Below are 20,976 nucleotides of genomic sequence, written 5' to 3'. Positions count from 1 at the left end.
AGGAATAAAAGCAGATGTCAGTATTTGTTTCCCTATGTTAATAAACGTTTCTTTTCTAAGGGAAAAAACCCCATTTATTTTGCTAATCTATAACATATAATATCCATTTTTAGTTTACACATCAATACACATCTTTAATTCTGGTATATTCTGTAATCTTCAGGACATAGTACAGAAGGTCACTGCCTAAACTCTAATTTTATTTAATATTGCCTAAACCCAAGTCTCCACCAATCCAAATTGGGTGAACATTTAAATCTTTTGTACCAATTCACATTTTGTACAGTCTGCCCCTTTAAGATCATATTAGCACATATATAATTTACCGAGAGATATTTTACCCATATTTTTCCTTTGAGTATGCGTAAACGTTTCTGATGAAAGGTCAGGTGCCGATATTAATGCTGAGGTGAGGAGGGCGAGTGGAAGGCCGAAACTGACCGAAGAACCCGGCAAGTCCGGGAACGTAGAGGCCCCACCGATCTGAACCTCGTTAACATATTGTAGGGCCACCTCCTGCCCGGCAGCCAGCCAAATGGACAGCCTGGCTGGCGGAGGACCTTTGGGGATGATCCCCGGCACTGGGAAGGGAGCTCCAGACGGCGATCGGGAGGGCTGGGAGGAAGGTCGGCGATCGGGAGGGCTGCGGAGGGGAGGGGGGGGTGGCGGCGTTGGTGGTGACTGGTGTTCGGGGCTGTTGGAAGCCAAAGGCTCCCTTGAGAGGTCTCGGGGAGGGGGACAAACCCTTCCCCTCCTGACCCAGAAGGAGTGCTAAAAGAGACATTTACCTTTGGGAGCCGGCAGCTCCCGCCTTGGATCGGCTGCCAGGAATGCCACAGGTCGAGCCTCCCCGTCACCTACTATTAAATTTAATTTGTGGCGCCAATGATGTCATCAGGCCGTGACTTTGGTATGTTAATTAGGCCCCTGCTTGCCTTTTGCGAGAGCATCAGCCACTGCCTGATTCCTGCACTTCAAAATTTTATGGGGCAGGAATGGGGTCGAGTTGGGTCCGGGTTGCTAGATCCTAAAATTTTAACCCGCTCTCTTCGTCGGTGGGAGGGTTAAAATTGAGGCTGTTAACTCTGTTTCTCTCTTCACGGATGCTGCCTGACCTGCTGAGTGTTTCCAGCATTTTCTGTTTCTATTTTACATTTCCAGCATCCGCAGTATTATTATTTTTAAAGTTGTGCCAAATATTTTTACCTGGTATGAATGGGGGCTGCGTGTAGTGACTGGCAGTAAAAGGTAGAGGATTTTTTATAATGCATTTATTTATTTGCTCCATCTATTAGTTTACCCACATCCAAGAGGATGGAAAAGCAACAGCTCCCAAGCCTCAGTCAATCTGGACCTGACCAGCAAAAGATATGTGAGAATGGTCCCAGATGATTCCCTTGATTTGCCATCACTCTGTGCCCTTGTTCAATGATTGAGATTGGAAATTCACTGTGGGGAACAGTGATCATGAATTGGTGTCCCATCACTCTGCAACACAATCACCATGCTATAGCAGTTTTTCTTTTTATTTGTTTAAGGGATCAGGGCGTCGCTGGCAATGCCAGCATTTATTGCCCATCCCTAGTTGCCCTTGAGAAGGTAGTGGTGAGCCGCCTTCTTGAACCGCTGCAGTCCGTCTGGTGATGGTACTCCCACAGTGCTGTTAGGTAGGGAGTTCCAGGATTTTGACCCAGCAACGATGAAAGAACGGCGATATACTTATAAGGCAGGATGGTGTGTGACTTGGAGGGGAACTTGGAGGTGGTGGTGTTCCCATGCGCCTGCTGCCCTTGTCCTTCTAGGTGGAAGAGGTTGCGGGTTTGGGAGGTTCTGCTGAAGAAGCCTTGGCGAGTTGCTGCAGTGCATCTTGTAGATGGTACACACTGCAGCCACGGTATGCCGGTGGTGGATTAAGTGAATGTTTAAGGTGATGGATGGGGTGCCAATCAAGCGGGCTGCTTTGTCCTGGATGGTGTCGAGCTTCTCGAGTGTTGTTGGAGCTGCACTCATCCAGGCAAGTGGAGAGTATTCCATCACACTCCTTACTTGTGCCTTGTAGATGGTGGAAAGGCTTTGAGGTGTCAGGAGGTGAATCACTCGCCGCAGAATACCTAGCCTCTGACCTGCTCTTGTTGCCACAGTATTTATGTGGCTGGTCCAGTTAAGTTTCTGGTTAATGGTGACCCCATGGATTTTGATAGTGGGGGATTCGGCGATGGTAACGCCATTGAATGTCATGGGGAGGTGGTTAGACTCTCGCTTGTTGGAGATAGTCATTGCCTGGCATTTCTGTGGCGCGAATGTTACCTGCCACTTATCTGCCCAAGCCTGATCGTCGTCCAGGTGTTGTTGCATGCGGGCATGGACTGCTTCATTATCTGTGGAGTTGCGAATGGCACTGAACACTGTGCAGTCATCAGTGAACATCCCCATTTCTGACCTTATGTTGGAGGGACGGTCATTGATGAAGCAGCTGAAGATGGTTGGGCCTAGGACACTGCCCTGAGGAACTCCTGCAGTGATGTCCTGGGGCTGTGATGATTGACATTCAACCACCGCAACCATCTTCCTTTGTGCTAGGTATGACTCCAGCCAGTGGAGCGTTTTCCCCTTGATTCCCATTAACTTCAGTTTTACTAGGGCTCCTTGATGCCAGACTCGGTCAAATGCTGCCTTGATGTCAAGGGCAGTCACTCTCACCTCACCTCTGGAATTCAGCTCCTTTGTCCATGTTTGGACCAAGGCTGTAATGAGGTCAGGAGCCGAGTGGTCTTGGCGAAACCCAAACTGGGCATCAGTGAGCAGGTTATTGGTGAGTAAGTGCCGCTTGATAGCACTGTCGATGACACCTTCCATCATTTTGCTGATGATTGAGAGTAGACTGATGGGGCGGTAATTGGCCGGGTTGGATTTGTCCTGCTTTTTGTGGACAGGACATACCTGGGCAGTTTTCCACATTGTCGAAGTTTAATTTCAATAATTCACTATGCAACATGTAAGAGCTCCTAACCTGTCACTCGAGCAGCAGCACAAACACTACCAGCTTCACTCAATGCTCAGGTCCTTGAAATATCAATAATTGTTTAGGCAGCTTTAGCGTATATGTATGAGATAGATTGATCCACTATGTCAGTCTGACAGTTTTCAGAATCATTGCATTAATGGCATGTGAGAGCTACTACAGTTTATCCTTTAACAGTAATAATTGGTACCTGTTGGATCAGGAAAGAGCATGGCTACAGGTATCCATTTAATATTGGCCCATAATTTGCGGTTAATGGCAAAGCAAAGGTGTTCACCGCTGGCCCCGAAGTAAGCCCTCCACATAGATCTCGCGATCTCTGTGGTGAGAAGTTCGGCTTTTTGGCGTTCAGTTGTGATCAGTGTAAGTTAATGGGGAATCCCTAACGTGAGCTGCTGTGACGTCAACAAGCTGTCTAAGCAGCCAATCACAAGGCAGAATTCTCAGACTGGGAACCAGGAAGTGAATAAGCTCCTTTGATTCTAAATTTTTTTTAATGTTATAGTAGGCAAAACAAAGATTGGGGCTCTCACATGGGGAAAAGTTAAACCTGAAATAAAGATGAACAAACTTCAAAAAAATAACATTTTTTTTAAAGTTTCTTAAAAATTTAAATTTTTATTCAAATGGATAAAATTTGACACTCCACAGAATTAAAATTAGTTTTTCAGGGCCATAACATTTGTTTAGCAGTCAATATGCTGTTAAAACCCCAGTTACACCTAATCCAAAAGGGTCTAATTTTTAATGGGGTATTTATCAGTGATATTACCGCGGAAAAGCCTAAATTTTCATCAGTTTCACTGATTTCCCCGATTACACTGATTGCTGGCCAATAGCCGGGGGGGGGGGGGGCACGGTTCCACAGCGCAGCCAGTGTTGGAGCAGTGAATGACTGACCGCAACTTCAGGGTTTCCGCACGTGCTACATCCGGACATCGCAGTCAGTTTAACAGCGAACACTATCACCTACTGCAAATTCCGGGCCATGATTTTTTTTCACAACCAGCGTTCCAAATTTTATAACATGCACAAAAGACCCACTGACGCAGGGTACGATACAAATTGTTCTTCATTCTGAAAGGATATTGTTTCAGCTAAGACTTGAATTTTAATTATCTCAACTCTCAGAGGCTGCACTTTATGAACATTACATTTTTTAATTTTTAAAAGCAAACGTGCCTGTCTCGAATAATTTACGTCAAGCGTTTTCCCTTAACTACAATTACTGAATGCAAATACTTCCTTTTCTAATTTACACTAAATCCTGGAACAAATGACTTTTCGTCATTGAGAACAAACTTCTCACTTAAGCCACTTACCATTTTCAAATCAAGGCTACGCCAATTGCAATTCACAACTATTTAATTATGCCACTAATTATTCATGGATCCAAACTAAGTAAATTACTTTTACATTTAATGATCTCTTTTTGTTATTTACTTATAAAGGTTTAGGTCTGGATTTTCCAGATGGCAGAAATGTTATTATCAGTTCCAATTGTTTTAACCTGCATTAACACTGAATAATGTAATACAGGACGAGGCAGTAACCCCAATTATTGTGCTACCAAATGATCATTCTTAGAAAAACAACCCTGTCTGTCCGTATGCACTATCCTTGGTGTGGTTGTATTATAATCATGTGTTTACATGGCAACTAAACTATTTCTGTAAAGTTATTATTAGTTTTGTAATGATATCAGCAAATAGTGATGGTATTTGCCTGTTTGATTATGATGCCTTACCAGCATAATTGCATGTATTGATTATTTATGCCTGACCAGCAGAGGGCATGTGAGAGAGGCAGTTTTAGTTTAGTTTCAGTTTCGCTTTAGATGGATCACTAAGATGGTGTCTCCTGTAAATGCTGTTAACTGAGTTGAACATACTTAGATAAAAAGACATCTCTTTCATGAATGTGTCGTCATTGAACCCACATACAAGTCAATACATGGTGTCAGAAGTGATTTAAAGAGATGAAGAGGAAAAATCTGAAGTTAAATCAGCTCTCCACATATTAGCAAGCCAAAAGAGAACATCGTTACTTACCATTGGAGAATAGCTAACGAAGTGAAAAAATGGAAGGTTTGCACCCACCGGCGAAGCTTCAGTTGACAGGTAATGCGGCTGAAAATTGGAGGAGGTTCAAACAACGTTTGGAGTTGTATTTATCAGCAATAGGAGCTGACGAGAAAAGTGATAAAATGAAAGCGTCAGTGTTCTTACCTGTCGTGGGTGATGAGGCGCTGGAGGTGTATAATAACTTCACATTCGCTGCTGATGGAGACAAAATGAAGCTAGATAAAATAATGGAACAGCTTGAGGCCTACTGCATACCTAAACGTAACGTGACATTTGAGAGGCACAGATTTTTCACATGTGTACAGAAAACGGGTGAGACTATTGATCAGTATGTGACTGAACTGAGAAACCGAAGTAAAACATGTGAATTTGGGGGACTAACAGACTCGCTGATAAAAGACAGACTGGTGTGTGGTATTCCAGATAATGGTCTAAGGGAAAGACTGCTAAGAGAGCAAGATCTAGACCTGGGAAAAGCCATAGCACTGTGTAGGGCTACAGAGACTGTGAAGTCGCAGGCAAAGGAGCTGTTCAGTGACAGTAGCTGCAACGTGGATGCAGTGAGAAAGAACGGACACAAACCGTTTAACAAAAAGAGCGCCAATGTGAAAAAAGAGGCGTGGCCAGCGAACAAAAATAAAAGGAGCAATCGAAAGTCATGTAGTCGATGCGGTACACAGCATCCACCAAGAAAGTGTCCAGCATATGGTAAAACATGCAATAGTTGCAACAAAAACAACCATTATGCCCATTGCTGTAAGAACCAAGCGCAACAAAGCAAGGTCCATGCAGTAGATGAAAGCGAGATAGAGGAGTTCTATGTAGATGTTGTGTCTGAAAACAAAAAAGAAAAAAAAGAGACTGGATGTTGACACTAAAAGTGAATGACATACACATTCCATTTAAATTGGATACTGGAGCACAAGTTAATGTGATATCAGAGACTGATTTTAAGAAAATTAGACCCAGACCAAAGATACATGGAATAAAAGTGAAAGTGACAGGATACTCAGGTACTGATATACCAGTGAAAGGAAGATGCATTGTCAAAGTAACACACAAGGACAGAGAGCACACGCTAGCATTAATCGTGGTGCCAAAGGATGTGCAAGCCATACTAGGTTTAAAAGCCTGTGAGAGACTGAACCTGGTAAAGAGAGTCCTCGTTGTGGAACGCGAAGGAGAGACAGTCTATGATGAACTCATGAAAGAGTACAACGACCTATTTAAGGGTCTAGGCTGCATTCCAGGAGAACACACAATCAGAGTAGATAAAAGTATGCCAACGGTCATACATCCATGCAGAAAAGTTCCGTTTGCTCTTCAAAAGCAACTGAAGGCAGAGTTGGACAGGATGGAAAGCCTGAACGTGATTCAGAAGATAGATGAGCCAACTGAGTGGGTGAGTTCCCTCGTCGTTGTGGACAAAAAGAATGGAAAGCTCAGAATTTGCCTGGATCCAAGAGATCTAAACAGAGCAATAAAGAGAGAGCACTTCAAGCTTCCTGCACGTGAGGAAATCATGTCACAGTTTGCAAATGCAAAGTATTTCAGCAAGTTAGATGCATCATCAGGATTTTGGCAGATGAAGCTGGACGAGGCAAGTTCAAGACTGTGCATGTTCAACAGTCCATTTGGCAGATACAGATTCCTAAGGTTACCATTTGGCATTGCCTCAGCTCCTGAAGTGTATCACAAAACTATCCATATGATCTATGAGCATCTGGAGGGAGTTGATACATCAATGGATGACATCATAGTATGGGGAACCACGAGAACTGAGCATGACGAGAGACTGAAAAAAGTGCTGGAAGCAACAAGGAAAACAAACCTGAAGCTGAATAGAGAGAAATGCCAGCTCAGGGTGACAGAACTGACATTCGTGGGAGATATCCTTAGCAGTGAGGGCATCAGACCAGATCCCAGAAAGGTGTCCGCCATTGAGAATATGCCAAAGCCACAATGCAAAAAGGACGTGCAGAGGTTTAATGAAATGATCAACTACATGGGTAAATTCATATCCAACCTCTCAGAAAAGATGGCGCCACTGAGAAGACTAACTGAAAAGAACATAGAATGGGAATGGAATCATGAGCATGAGAAGTCATGGAGCGATCTAAAGAAACTGCTCACAGAGGAACCAGTTCTGAGGTTTTATGACCCAGCGAGACCCATCAAGATATCATCAGATGCATCACAGAGTGAGCTCGGTGCCGTTCTTCTGCAAAAATATGACTACTGGCAACCTATTGCATATGCATCGCGCTCAATGACAGACGCGGAGACGCGATATGCTCAAATAGAAAAGGAGCTGCTCAGCATCACATACGCCTGTGAAAGATTTCACCAGTTTGTGGCAGGACAAGCAATCAGTGTAGAGACTGACCATAAGCCCTTGATTGCATTGTTCCAGAAGCCACTGAATAGCTGTCCGCTTAGAATACAAAGAATGATGATCAGGCTGCAACGCTATACACTGAATGTTGCGTACACACCGGGTAAGCTGATGTATACAGCAGACACGTTGTCCAGAGCTGTTGACCCAAGTGAGCCCGCAAACACCAAAATGGATGAAAAAGTGAACGCCTACGTGGACATGATCACAAGTGCACTGCCCATAGCAGATGCAAAAATGGAGCTCATAAAGAATGAGACAAACAAAGATGAAACAATGAGACGACTGAGGAAAAGCATCTTGGCTGGATGGCCCAACATGAAGCAAGACTGCTCACCTGACATGGCAGAGTACTGGAACTGCAGGGCGGAACTATCAGTGGTCGAAGAAATCATCTACAAAGGAAGTAAAATAGTTATCCCAAAGAGTCTGAGAAAAGAGATGCTAAAAAAGATCCATGGAGGACATCTGGGAATCGAAAAGTGTAAGAAAAGAGCACGAGAGGTGATGTACTGGCCACGAATCAACCAAGATGTGACAAATGAGGTGTCAAACTGCACAATATGCCTGAAATATCGAGCAAGCAATCCGGTAGAACCACTAAAGCCACACCCAGCGCCAGACAGACCTTACCAGAAGGTAGGCGCTGACCTATTCGTATGTCAAGGGAAGGACTATCTTGTAGTCACAGACTATTACCCCCTGTATCCAGAGGTTTGTAGACTGTACACCACCACTGCAGATGCTGTGATAACATGTATGAAAGCCATATTCTCCAGACATGGCGTGGCAAGCGAGGTCTTCACAGACAACGGACCCCAGTTTTACAATGCAAGTTTCCAACACTTTGCCAAAGAGTGGGACTTTGTCCACACAACGTCAAGTCCTCACTATCCACGGTCCAATGGACTAGTGGAAAAATCGGTCCAGACAGTGAAAAGACTGATGTACAAGGCAAAAGACAGTGGAACTGACTTCTACCAGAGCATGTTTGTATACCGCACAACGCCGCTCAAGTGTGGTATGTCACCTTATGGGACGTCGGCTAAGGTCAAACCTAACCATCCCGGAGAACCTCCTGAAAACAAAAGAGGGGGAGAAAGTGAGGAAGTTCAAAGAACAACAGAAAGAAAAGCAAAAGTACTACTATGACAGAGGAACACAAAACCTACCTGAACTCCACACTGGTGACCAAGTAAGGTTCAAAGACAAAACAAACATATGGACTCAGAAGGGAACTGTCCTGAGTGAAGTTCAACCAAGATCATACACCATTCAGACAGATGAGGGTGCTGTTCTGCGAAGAAATCGTCGAGATCTTCTCATGGGACCAGCCACAGCAAGTCAAAAGACTGATACTGTTGAACAACCTGATCACACAGCAGGTCAAAAGACTGATACTGTTGAACAACCTGATCACACAGCTGAGAAACCATCATCGGAGGCAACAACTCAGATTCAAGGACAATCAATCAGAAAATCCTCAAGACACGTGAAGCCTCCTGAGAGACTCAGAGCAAATTTAAGGACTCTTGTTATAGAAGGAAGTAATGTTATCTTATTCTCTCTTCAAGTTTTAGTGTATTTACATATTTCATGTGAACACGCAAAACAAGGTTAAAAAACCTTGATCATGATAATGATAATGTAAGTTCATTAAGTGTTACAGTTAAAATGCAGAGTAATACAAAGAAAACATGTTGTTAGATAAAAGTAAAATACTTTTGTTTTAAGAAAGGGAGATGTAATGATATCAGCAAATAGTGATGGTATTTGCCTGTTTGATTATGATGCCTTACCAGCATAATTGCATGTATTGATTATTTATGCCTGACCAGCAGAGGGCATGTGAGAGAGGCAGTTTTAGTTTAGTTTCACTTTCGCTTTAGATGGATCACTAAGATGGTGTCTCCTGTAAATGCTGTTAACTGAGTTGAACATACTTAGATAAAAAGACATCTCTTTCATGAATGTGTCGTCATTGAACCCACATACAAGTCAATACAAGTTTTAGCTCCTGGAGGGCCCTTTGCTTCTGGACCAGGTATGTTTTTTTTTATCTAGTATAATTTTGCATGTTTAAATGGTAATAATACTACCTAAAGAAAATTTATATTCAAAACAGGATAATCACCAAGAAATCAAATTGGGAATTCAAAAGAAACTTCTTTACCCAGAGAGTGGTGTGAATGTGGAACTCGCTACCACAGGGAGTGGTTGAGGCGAATATAGGAAACTCTTTTTTATCCGGCACCGACGGGACCGGCGTGGTGCCGGTTGATCAAAAAGTCCGGATTACAGAGAGGTATACTTACCAAGGTACGAGAGCCCCGTACACGGCCACAGGTGCAGGAGCCCCGGTTACACGACACTTGTGCAGGAGTCCCTGTTGCACGGCCACAGATCCAGGAACCCCGGTTACACGGCCACTAATATATAGTAAAACTTTCCTGAACCTACTCCTGAATTTTGCCAGTTAAGAGAGATTTCCGGATATTTAGGTGCCGGTTAAAAGAGAGTTTCCTGTAGTAGAGATGCATTTAAGGAGAAGCTAGATAAGCATATGAGGGAGCAGGGAATAGAGGGTTATGCAGATAGAGTTAGATGAGGAAGGATGGGAGGAGGCTCGAGTGGAGCATGGACTGGTTGGGCCGAATGGCCTGTTTCTGGGCTGCCTATTTTATTTTACATAACAGTGAGATTGCCAGTGGAGCAAAATATCTGCTTGGATTACTTAACTATCGTCTGCCAATGGTAAACCTTTACTGTGCTCAACACTAAATCCTGGCTGAGTTATCGTACTTCTTCTTCTGGTTACATTGATTTTCTTTGTCCTTTCACAAAGAAACTAATAATTTAATCAAAGCTAAGCCTGAAGACAAGCACTCTGCAAACTGACACACCCTGAAAATCTAAACTCGAACACAAATGCTAAACAGAAATCATTGTCACACACCATAGGGTCACACACTGGCCCTTAAATGAACATCATATTACATGCCACACACTGACCCTTAAAAGCAAACCAATCCCACCGCATCAGTGTAAATAGGCCCATACTATATCTTGCCTTTATATAGCATCATTAACGCAGTAAAACATCGCATGGCGTTCCACGGGAGCATAATTAGACAAAATTTGACACTGAGCCAAAGGAGGAGACATTAGAATGGGTGACTAAAAGCTCGGTCAAGGAGACAGGTTGTAAGGAGTGTCTTAAAGGAGGAGTTAGAGGTGGAGATGCAGAGAGGTTTAAGGAGGGAATTCCAAACCTTAGGGCCTAGACTGCTGAAGGCCAATGGTGGGGCAAAGGGAGCAGGGGATTCACAAGAGGATAGAGTTAGAGGAACGCAGAGCTCTCAGATTGGTGTAGGACCGGAGAAAGGTACAGAGATATGGAGGGGCGAGGCCATGGAGGGATAGGAACACAAGGATGAGCATTTTAAAATTGAGGCGTTGCTGGATCAGGAGCCAATGTAGGTCAGCAAGCACTAGGGTAGTGGGTGAATGGGGCTTGGTGTGGGTTAGGAAATGGGCTGCAGAGTTTTGGATGAGCTCAAGTTCACAGAGTGTGCAAGGTAGAAGGCCTGACAGGAGAGCATTGGAGTAGTCGATTCTGGAGCTAACGAAAGCACGGGTGAGGGTTTCAGAAGCAGATAAACTGAGGCGGGACGAAGACGGGCAATGTTACGCAGGTGGAAGTTGGCGGTCTTTGAGATGGAGAGGATATGCGGTCAGAAGCTCAGAGTTAAATAGGAGGCTGAGGTTACAGTCTGGCTCAGCCTTTCAGTAGCCAGGGAGGGGGATGGAATCACTGCCGGGGAAACGGATTTATGGTGGGGGCTGAAGATGATGGCTTCGGTCTTCCCAATCTTTAATTGGAGGAAATTGCTGCTCATCCAGGACTGGATGTCAAACAAGCTATCTTACAACACAGAGGCAGCAGAGGGCTTAAGAGATGTTGTGGTCAGATAGAACTGATTGCTATAAAAACAGAAAATGCTAGAAATACTCAGCAGGTCAGACAGCATATCTGTGGAGAGAGAAACAGAGTTAACGTTTCAGGTCGATGACCTTTCGTCAGAACAGGGAATTCCAGAGGTAACGATGTGGCATGGAAGAGAAGCCATTGCAGGAGATCCTCTGGCTGTGACTGGATAGGTAAGAGTGGAACCAGGTGAGGACAGTTCCACACAGCTGGACAACAGAACAGAGACATTGGAGGAGGATGGTATGGTCAAACGTATCAAAGCCTGCAGAGAAATGCACCATGGTCATGGTCACAGTCACAGAGGGTGTCATTTGTGACTTTGATTAGGGTCATTTCAGTGCTGTAGCAGGGACGAAAACCTGATTTGGAGGATTTCAAACTTGGAGTTACGGAAAAGCTGGGCATAGATTTGGGAGAGGACAACACGCACAAGGACTTTGGAGAGGAAAGGAAGGTTGGAGATGGGGCGGTAGTTTGCAAGAACAGAGGGGTCAAGGGTGGGTTTTTGAAAAGGTGAGGCGATGACGGGCATTTTGAAAGGGAGGGGGACCCTACCTGAGGAGAGGGAACAGTGTACAATATCAGTTAGCATGGGAGCCATGAAGGGAAGTTGAGTGATCAGCAGTTTAGTGGGATATAAATACACATTCATTCTCACAACAAGTCCAACCTCATCTCCAGCATTCACATGCAAACATAAATAGACCTTCACCACAAAAAGTAACTGTCTTTATAAAAATTGTGTTGTGTAAACTTTCTTATCTAAGGAGGGACAAAAGCCAAGTAATTCAATAATGGGGTTCAATGTGACTTATGCCATGTGATGTATTTGTAATCAAAACAATGTGAGTCATTTCTTCAGTGATTCTCCTGATAGGCCGCAGTAACTTCGACCCATTTACGGATCTATCCAGGGTTTCTGCTGATCTGCCAAAGTTAAGGTGACCGATCAGAAACCACCCCCCGCCCCCCAACACCACTGAGGAAATTCCTTACACCAATTTCACATCCCAAAATCCCACTGAAATGTTTCTCACACCCCAAATATAAACCAAAACAAAAATTGACTGGGCAACTCAACCGAAAAAGCAATTCAACGGGATTTCAATAAAAACTAGCTATCTGGTAGAAGAATCTCCAGTTCCATGTTTGATGTCAAATTCCTATACCGCCAAGCCGCAATTAAAATTCATCCCGATATCCATTTCCATATTCCAACCTCAAAATACAAACAAGCACACTGCTACCTGTTCCCAATTATTGGAGAACTGCTCCAACCCAATAATGTGTCATGAAAAGGCGGTAAAACTGCTGTACATCAATGCCCAACATACCTCATAGCCACCCTGATCCAGAAATGTACAAAAAGTACCATTCACATATTCACAACTATGGTTTTAGTGAACCCTCCTGTAAATGTCATATTAATTGAATGTAAAACAGCCAAGGTAATGTGTGCCAAGTGTATGGGGGGAATTTTGCCGGCGCTCAAGGGGTGGGTTTGGAGGCAGGACCAGTGGCAAAATTGCAAAGATTGACAGCGGGTCCCAAACCCATTGTCAAGCCGCCTCCAAACAATCTTTCCGGGTGTCGGGTCCCTGATTTGCACGTGGACCCGACACCCAGCGGCGGGAATTGGATTATAGGCATTTAACTGCTTGTTAACAGGCAGTTAAGAGGCTTTTTCCAATTTTGACAGGTCTGCTGCGGGCTTCCCAACGTCCGGACAACATGCCAGGGTAAGTGTGGTGTGCTGTGGGTCTACTGTAATGTTTCTTCATTGATGACAGCTGCAGAAGTGGTGTGAAGGATCCAATGGTATCCAATGTATTTAGACTTTTCTGTAGGTAATGAGATTTGAAGTGTTTGTGTAGTCTCACCTCATTGGGAGAACCTCTCTCACCAGTGACAGTTCACTTCTGTAACCTCACCTGCAGCTGCCATCTGTTCTAGCCTAAGGAGGGAGTCACTATAGAGCTTGGGTGTAAGGGATCACCTTTGTACAGTGATTGTCAGTGTTTGCAGCACCTCAATGCTGTCAAACACTGAAAAATCACCTGTCAAAAAAAATTGTGCGTGGCCCCTTTAAGAAAACCGGCAGCTGATACGTCATCAACTGACGTCATCTGACACCGGCTTTCTCTTAATTGGCCGGCAAGCCTGCAGGGCAGGCTTAACAAGGCCAATTGACGCAAAATAGCGTCTGTGCGTCGGGCGTCGTTGGGGGTGGGATCGGAACCCAGAAGGCAGCTGTCCCGCCCCCAAGCCGCATCAAAGGTAAAATCCAGCCCTATGATTTTCTTCATTTATTTTTAAGTTTGTGCCTTGACTGTTTGATTGTCACTATCCTGTTGCCTTGTATTAGGAAATGAATCCTAGATCAACAAGCTATGAAAAGAGATTAAGCATGTTATACGTGTTCTTGGACTAAGGAGGGCAATAACTAAAGTTCTTGTAATCACAAAAGGAATCAGTGTGATGATTGTGGAAATGTTCATTGTGCTGAGGGGAATATTAAAACAAGAAAGCTTGTGATAGCATTTAACTCAAGGAGTAACTACTTCCCACTTAATTTATGGAATCGGCTGCGATTTAGTGCTGTGAATGAGGATTTTAAACATTCATAAAAAGAGAAAAGGTTAGATATCTGATTCAACAGTAAATAGAAACACAATTGTTGGTTCCTGGGGCAAAAGGGACAAGAAAAATGTCTGAACGGGGAGTGTATGATTACCTTCTTATCTTCTTACTTTTTTCAGACCCCAAATGCAAAGTCAATCCCACATACAATCTACAAATGCAAACCTGCGTAAACAATCAAGCACAAATCCATGCCTCTAGCACTCCAACACAAACTTGTATGCTAAACCCCCAAATATAATTCCATAGCCTACACCTCAAACAAACTATTACTCTACAACCTACAAATTACTGTTATCATCTAACAACCCTTAACAACTACATATGATATTTGCCTGCCTACTATTCTAAACTGTTATTTTAAATGGCTTTATTCCTGTGTTAAAATAGCAGACAGAAAAATGCAGTACACGGGCTTTAATAATAATTTCTAGGCTTAAGGGGACGATTTTCCCACTGGAGGCGGGTTTCGGTTTGGGTGGGTTCCAAACCCGCCTCCACTGATAGGGGAAAATCGCAATTTTTTCAAACCTGATTGGCCAGTTGATTTCAGAGGTGTGCATTGCTCTGGGTCAATTAGTGTTTTGGGACTGAAACTCGCCTCTGCTGACATCACTTTTCCAGCCTCATTTAAGGGCTGCTTGCTGCCTTGGATCATTCCACTGGATTTCTGTCGATATTGCACCACCTGCAACATATTTTGAGAAACCACTATATGTCCAATTCCAAGGCAAGGACCTCCCCGAGGTTCTCTGATGACACGCTGCAAATGTTGTTTGAGGGGGTGACAGCTAGAAGGGAGGTGCTCTTCCCCTCATCTGGGAGGAAGAGGCCTCCCAAAGAAACCAAGGCTGTGTGGGTCCAGCTGGCAAGGGATATAACCTCCAGATCTGTGTGCAGATTGGGAAAATGTTTGTGTGTATTGATGAAATGCCATCCCTGTTGGAAAGCATTAAAATGATTTGATGGCAAAATGTTGACGTGATGGCATCTGTTCTTTCACCTTAGGCAGCTCCACATTGTGGGCTCCGCAACACTTGCATTGTCAGGTTGGTGGCCAGAGTGAAAGGAGGCCAGAGTCATTGAAGCATACAAAATTATTACAGGGCTTGATAGGATGGATGCTGGGAGAATGTTTCCCTTAGCTGGGGAGTCTAGAACCAGGAGCCACAGCCTCAAGATAAAGGGTAGGCCATTCAGGACTGTGATGAGAAGAAATTTCTTCACACAGAGGGTGGTGAATCTTTGGAATTCTCTACCCCAGAGGGCTGTGGAGGCTCAGTCATTGGGTATATTCAAAACAGAAGTCGATAGATTTCTGACTAGTAAGGGCATCAAGGGATATGGCGATAGGGCCGGTGAATGGAGTTGAGGCAGAAAATCAGCCATGATATCATTGAATGGCGGAGCAGGCTCGAAGGGCCGAATGGCCTACTCCTGCTCCTATTTCTTATGTTCTTATGTCCATTGTCTATCATGTCTTAAGATGGAGCCATGGACATGTACCAACATGGGCAACCTATGTAAATCTTGCCAGGATAAGTGTATCCCTTGCATCACAGGCAGCTATGTGCTCGTGTGCTGCCGCTGCTGGTCGATAGACCGGCGCTCGGTCCTCCTCCTGCTCCTCCTCCACCTCCTCCTCAGCCTCCTCCTCCTCATCTGAGGAGGCTTGGAACTGAGCCACTTGCTCCTCAGGAAGCTGCAAGCCATGACGCTGTGCCATGTTGTGCAGTGCACAGCTGACCACGACCATTCTGGAGATCCTGGCTGCTGAATACTGCAGGGCTCCACCTGATCGGTCAAGGCATCGGAAGCACATCTTCAACAACCCAATGGTTTGCTTAATGATGGACCTGGTCAAAGTGTGGCTGGCATTGTAGTGCTCTTCAGCCTCGTTAGCTGACCTCCTGATTGGCGTCATTAGCCACTTCTTCAGGGGGTAGCCTTTGTCACCAAGGAGCCATCCGTTAAGTTGGTTTGGCGGATTGAAAAGCAGAGGAACACTAGAGTTCCGCCGGATAAAAGAGTCACGGCAACTACCACAGAATTTGGCGCAAACTTGCAAAAATTCCTTCTTGTGGTTACACACCAGCTGTACGTTGAAGGAGTGGAAGCCCTTGCGGTTGACAAAGATAGCTGGGTTGTGATGGAGTGCCCTAAGGGCCACATGTGTGCAGTCTATGATTCCCTGCGCCATTGGCAAGCCTGCCATATTTGCAAAGCCAGCCGAACGCGCGGTTATACTTACTTGATCCCTTGAGAACTGGATGTAACTGTGCGCCTTTGCGAAAAGAGCATTGGTAACCTGCGTGATGCAACTGTGGGCGGCCGACTGGGAGATGCTGCTGATGATCCCTGGAAGGAGCCGGAGGCAAAAAAGTTGAATGTGGTGGTTACTTTGACAGCCACTGGTAAGGGGTGTCCACCCATTCCTCTGGGCACCAGGTCTTGGTGCAGCAGTGCACAGATCTCTTGGACAACCTCTCGTGAAAGTCTCAGCCTCCTTTGGCACTGCTGCTCACTCATGTTGAGGTAGCTCATCCTCTGTCTGTAAACCCTCTGTTGGGGGTATCTCCTGTGGCGAGGTGCCTCAATGCGCTGGCGCCTTCTGCCCTGTGCAGCATCAGGTGGCTGAGCAGGAGGTTGGGGCTCCTGCTGCTGTTGCTGCTGAGCTGCCTGGTTCTGCTGCTGCCGTGGCTGCTCCTCATCCGAATCTGAGGTCCATGGTGAAAGAAAATGAATGGTCCCATGCTGCTTACAGATGCCTCCGTTGGGGAAGCGCTCATTCCAAGTGGGAGAGGGTCTTCCAAGGAGGTCCCACAGTTGATAGATCGAAGCTGCAGCGCCTCTGACTTCGATAGGCCGTTGAAAGACCTTTTAAAGCAAAGTTCTGCCACCTGCAACTAATCCCTGGTGAAAACTCCATTTTAATGGTGGAGCTGCAGCTGTGAGGAGGCCACCCACTTGTCAACCCACCAGGTTTAGCTGGTGTGGTTTAGGAGGGTCGTGGAACACACTGAAAATGTGGAAAAATAACAAGGGCCTCTCAAAATAGGATTAGAGAGGCCCTTAACTACCATTTAAGGCTCTTAACAACCTCTCTGGCCTGCTGGAGGTGGGACCAATTTGCACCCAGCAAAACCACCTCCGGCAAAATTGCACGGAGGCGGGTTGGAGGCGGGTTCCGAACCCGCACTTAGTTTTTCAGATTTTCCCGCCTTTCCCGCCTCCTCAGGGCTGGGAAAATCGCCCCCTAAATCTCGAAACACAACCCAAATAAGAACACTAAAACCATAAACATGAGTTATAAATGCAAATATAAACCTAAATTCCAAAAAACAAATTCATACTCTGTTTTTAAATGCAAACCTGTACCATAATCACTCAGAGATAGACCTATACATTAAATCCCAATACAAACATATCCCAAACCCTTAAGTAAATATCTGCGTCTCTAAATTCTGAAAATAAAACCCACTCTCTAATCCCAAAGACAAACTCAGACCTCCAAATCAACACAAATATCCTAAACTTTGAATGCAGAGTAATATTTTAACAGGCTGGTTCCACGTGTCATAAAGTTTGTGTCAGCTGTGGCTCAGTGGATAGCACACTCACCTCAGTCAGAAAGTTGTGGGTTCAAGTCCCACTCCAGAGACTTGAATACATAAAGCTAGACTGACACTCCAGGGACTTGAATACATAAAGCTAGACTGACCCTCCAGAGACTTGAATACATAAAGCTAGACTGACACTCCAGAGACTTGAATACATAAAGCTAGACTGACACTCCAGGGACTTGAATACATAAAGCTAGACTGACACTCCAGAGACTTGAATACATAAAGCTAGACTGACATTCCAGTGCAGTGCTGAGGGAGTGCTGCACTGTCGGAGATGCCATCTTTCGGTTGAGTTGTTAAACCGAGGCCCTGTCTGCTCTCTCAGGTGGACATAAAAGAGCCCATGACACTATTTTGAAAGAAGAGATAGGGGAGTTATCCTCAGTGTCCTGGCCAATAATGATCCCTCAATCAACATAACAAAAACAGATTATCTGGTCATTATCACATTGCTGTTTGTGGGAGCTTGCTGTGTGCAAATTGGCTGCTGCGTTTCCCACATTACAACAGTGACTGCACTCCAAAAGTACTTCATTGGCTGTAAAGTGCTTTCAGACGTCCAGTGAAAGGCGCTATAGAAATGCAAGTCTTATTTTCTTTTGACCGACCTTGTTTTTTTACATTGGGGGGGGGGAAGAAGAGGGAGGTTCAAAGTCACATACTATTTTCATCAGCATGATGTCTCACACACCACTTTCAGCATGAGTGTGTCATCATCTGGTGTGTCTATAAAGAAACGAAAGAAGATTTTCCAATTGCCTTCGCATAAAACTCTGCCCTTTAACCCCGAAACCTCTTAATTTAAATCCCGTCCCTATTCCAATCGTCTCCCTCCCTTTCCCACCCATGAGTTTTATTTCCAGGCTTCTGCCCAGACTAAAGTTCCATCAAATAAACAGCAGCCCCGAGACCTGTTGCCGATGAATATCATCCAGAAATCCTGACAAAGCAGGGAGAATGAAACGCCTTACAAGTTGCCGTGCGTACAGCATAAAGTTAGTAAAAATGCGCGCAGTGTGTTGCGCCTGCACCTGGCAGCAGTATCGTGCGGCACCTTGGTCTGCTTCAGCCGGCTGCTCACTGCCCACAACTCCTGGGAGTTTGTCACTTTTACCCCAGATTGTTTTCCTTACCGTTTCCAGTTAATCGCTTTCTGTGGCTGAGAGTTTTTTTTTTCCTCCCTCACTCTCTTGAAACTATTGCCTGAGTCGATCCCGTTTCTATCCGCCGTTTTGTGAAGCGGCTGCCCGCTCGTTGCTCAGACTGGCTGGCTGAGGTCTGGCCCGGCTCCATTCCCGGGCTCCGGGGTCTCCGGCTCGTCCGCTCGCTCCCCCCCCAGGACTGGCGAGTTTCACGCTGGCTGCCTCTGCTTTCCGCTCTCTTTCTCGGCTGGGATTTCACTGCAAATTTCCGAGGCGATTCTTCATTTCTGCTGGCGGGTTGAAGCTGCCTCCTTCTCCCCTTGTGTTGCTCCCCCTCTTGGTGTCATTACTTTCTCCTAGATTTCCGATTTCTCGCTGGACTCCAGTTGCAGGCTCCTTCTGCCGAGGGATTGGGTTGTTTTAGTGCTGCCCTCAGTATTTTTCACTGTTTCCATGTGCCCTCTTTCTCTTTCTCTCTCTCTCTTTCTATGGCCCTCTATTGATATTTTTCAGATCTGTCTCTCCGAGGAAGCTAAAAATCTGAGGGAAAAAAATCGCGTCACCCAAATTAACCCTTTGAGACTCACAACCTTCCCCAGCCAGAGTTTCTCAGCTTTCACCAGGTATCCGCACTGTACAACGCATCTTCCATGCCACCCCCGTTAAAATGACCACTGGGCACAGAAAAAAAAAACATATTTCAAAACCGTTCAGAAATGAACTTTTCTCACCTATGTGCTTGGGAAAAAAATAATCTTCACGTTGTGTGTCAGCTGTGGCTCAGTGGGTAGCATCATTACTCACTGAGTCAGCAAAGGTTGTGGGTTCAAATCCCACTCCAGAGGCTTGAGTACAAAAATCTAGGCTGACACTCCCAGTACAGTGCTGAGGGAGTGCTGCACTGTCAGGGGTGCTGTCTTTTGGATGAGACGTTAAACCTTGACCCCTTCTGCCCTCTCAGGTGGATGTAAAAGATCCTGTGGCACTATTTCGAAGAAGAGCAGGGGAGTTACCCCGGTGTCCTGGCCAACATTTATCCCTCAATCAACATCACTAAACCAGATTATCTGGTCATTATCACATATTCCCCCCACCCCTCAACTGACAAGCTGCCTAAGAAGAAGCTGTTTCAGGGAGCTTGCTGTGTGCAATTGACTGCTGTGTTTCCTACATTACAACAGTAACTACACTTCGATCTTTTTATTTTCTTTCCAGTTTTGAAGAAGGGTTTCAACCCGAAACGTCAACTCAAATTTCTCTCCACGGATGTTGTCTGACCTGCTGAGTTTTTCCAGCATTCTCTGTTGTTATTTTGGATTTCCAGCATCTGCAGTATTTTGCTATCTTACTAGTGTTTGGTTTACTGCCACACCTCTTCTAGGAATGCCTACCTTGAAGAAGTTCTGCTCTTCTCTTCGACGGGATCTCCGTTTGGCTCTTCAACCTTGTTCCACGGGCCCATTACCATCTCATCTGGCTTCGCATACCTTTTATTGTCTCTTTTTCTTCTTTTGTTCGATCGCAGCTTTGCCTTCGATCTTTTTATTTTCTTTCCAGTTTTGAAGAAGGGTTTCAACCCGAAACGTCAACTCAAATTTCTCTCCACGGATGTTGCCTGACCTGCTGAGTTTTTCCAGCATTCTCTGTTGTTATTTCAAAAAGTACTTCATTGGCTGTAAAGCACTTTGGGATGTCCGGTGGTCATGAAAGGTGCTGTATAAATTTAAGTCTTTCTTTATAATTGAAGATTGAAGTCAGACTTCACTGTCTGCATGCACGGTCATTCACCCTCTTTCCCCCCCCGCCCCCCCCGACTGCCTGGGGAAAATATCCCCTCTTCTATTGCCTCCCCTCCCGCCCCCTCCAACTAACAAGCTTGTAGCTCATTTTGCATTATGTACCTTGGCCACCACTTCTTCCTTTTCTCCCCCAACTGTTACATTTAACAGAAAATGCTGGAAAATACTCAGCAGGTCAGCCAGCCTCTGTGGAGAGAGAAACAGAGCTAACGTTTCAGGTCGATCAGCTTTTATCAGAACTGGAAGAGGTCGGCCCAGAATTTGCTGGAGAGGGGCA

The 20,976-nt window shown here is 45.1% G+C and overlaps 1 protein-coding gene across 1 annotated transcript in view; it reads right to left on the bottom strand.

Annotated features, from left to right (window-relative positions):
• Positions 1-19,481, bottom strand: part of klhdc8b (kelch domain containing 8B) — a 161,261-nt gene extending 141,780 nt beyond the window's left edge. The window contains exon 1 of the mRNA XM_086001866.1: positions 18,892-19,481. The gene's annotated coding sequence lies outside the window, so the exon portion shown is untranslated. The remainder of the gene's footprint in view (positions 1-18,891) is intronic.
• Positions 19,482-20,976: the final 1,495 nt, after the last annotated feature.

The sequence above is a fragment of the Somniosus microcephalus genome, chromosome 11 (assembly GCF_052327205.1).
Source record: "Somniosus microcephalus isolate GS21.2 chromosome 11, FLI_Smic_1.0, whole genome shotgun sequence".
Taxonomy (NCBI): domain Eukaryota; kingdom Metazoa; phylum Chordata; class Chondrichthyes; order Squaliformes; family Somniosidae; genus Somniosus; species Somniosus microcephalus.
The sequence above is the reverse complement of the archived record's forward strand: the minus strand, read 5'-3'. Positions and strand labels throughout refer to the sequence as shown.